Source organism: Sceloporus undulatus, chromosome 2, assembly GCF_019175285.1.
Source record: "Sceloporus undulatus isolate JIND9_A2432 ecotype Alabama chromosome 2, SceUnd_v1.1, whole genome shotgun sequence".
NCBI lineage: Eukaryota > Metazoa > Chordata > Lepidosauria > Squamata > Phrynosomatidae > Sceloporus > Sceloporus undulatus.
Window position 1 is genome coordinate 247,621,349 of NC_056523.1, and position 1,828 is coordinate 247,623,176.

Here is a 1,828-nt window from a genome sequence, read left to right on the forward strand (position 1 = left end):
TATCTAAAATACACAATCTTGCTTATTTTATCAGTCCTTCTCTTATTCTCCTTCATTTCTTTGGAAACACAATCATTTTAATGCTTCGTTTGTTTGGAGTACATAATTGTAGGCAAAAGAGTACTATTTTGAAAACTAAAGCTATCACAGTCCTATCACAAATGCACACTTGCTCTGGGAGTAAGTCCCACTCAACATGTTTGTTATGTAAGCACATATAGGATTGTGTAGAAGACTGTTTGCCATGGGTGCCACCCTGCTAAAGTGGGGCTTTCTTCCATGTAACATGAATAAGGTTGTATTGTGTAACATTTACTACGAAATGAGTCCTAATCAACTGAGTGAGATTTTTAAAATCTGAATTCAGATGCACAGCATCTTACTGTAAGAGATGTTGGTTTCTTTTTGCTGAGGCAGAAAATATCCAGAATCATGGCCTGTTACAGACAGCCAAAATAAAGCTGCTTTGAGTCACAGTGGAGGTATGATGTTTCAGTGATGCATGCGTCCTAAGAGTCCAGAAGTTGCACCAAAGCCACGCTCCAGCCCTAAGGACTCTTAGGACGCATGCATCACTGAAACATCATACCTCCACTGTGACTCAAAGCAGCTTTATTTTGGCTGTCTGTAACAGGCCCATGATAGTATACAGTTACTTACTGGATGACATCAGAATTTCAGCAACAGCATTCTCTAGTGGCTGGACTATGAATTGCATCTATGTGCTTTTCAAATCTTTAGTATACTGGTTGGATGGATCTGGAGATCAGGGGGGGGGTGTTCCCACTTAACTTTTAAATCTCTCACATCTCTCAGCACCAGAAAACCCTGGGATAGGGTCTCCATAAGTCAGAAACAACTTGAAAGCACACAACAACAACAGAAAAAAGTAAATAAATCACCAGTGAGCGAATATCCATTACATCAGCTGAAGCTGGATCTGGAAAAGATGCTCAAAATATTGTCCCTCTTCTCCTTCCAGAGTTAGGGAAAGTTATTTGATTGGATTACAGCTTCACCTACCATGGTCAGCTCCCAGATAATAGATTTTCTAAATTCTAGATTGAAGAATTTTCCAAATTTTAGTAAAACAACATTCCTGTAAATAGGAATGCACAGTTCTATGGATAAATAAGTGAAACAATAAAATCAAAGGCAGTGAATGGAATACATATTCACTGCAGATCACTTAGTGTAGTAGACCTGCTGCTATCTATTTATGCTACAAAGGATGGAAGGGAAATTGAACAAGTAAGAGGTTATGCTCGAAATATTTAATCAGCTCATACATGTTTGTAGATACAGTATATGTCCTGAACATATGGATCATTGGAGTATTTACAGAGTTAATTGTAAATTAACACTGTAATTACAATACAAGGTGTTCATTATTACCTTTAGCCCTACATGGCTAGGGCCTGAGTTACTTGCATGAACCCCTCTCCCTACACAATCTGCCCCGCACTTTCAGAATAACTGGGAAGAATGTATTAGAACATCATTCAACTAGGCTCATATCGACTTTCCAGAGAGCCTTCACAGCAGGTGCTCCGAAATTGTAAATGGTCTTCTGGAAGAGATCCATCTTATTACGTCCTTCAAGGTGTTAGAGGGCACTTAAGATGGATCTCTTCCGGTGAGCTTGCCCACCTAACCTTATGTAAGAGACACCTTCAGACCATTCTATGAATCTATTGCATTACCACTTGACAATGAGTTAGTTTGTAAGATTAATTGTATTTTTATTGATGTATTTTTATAAGTATTTTATTACTGATGTATGTGTTTTAGTGGACTGTACTATAAACAAATTATTATTATTATTATT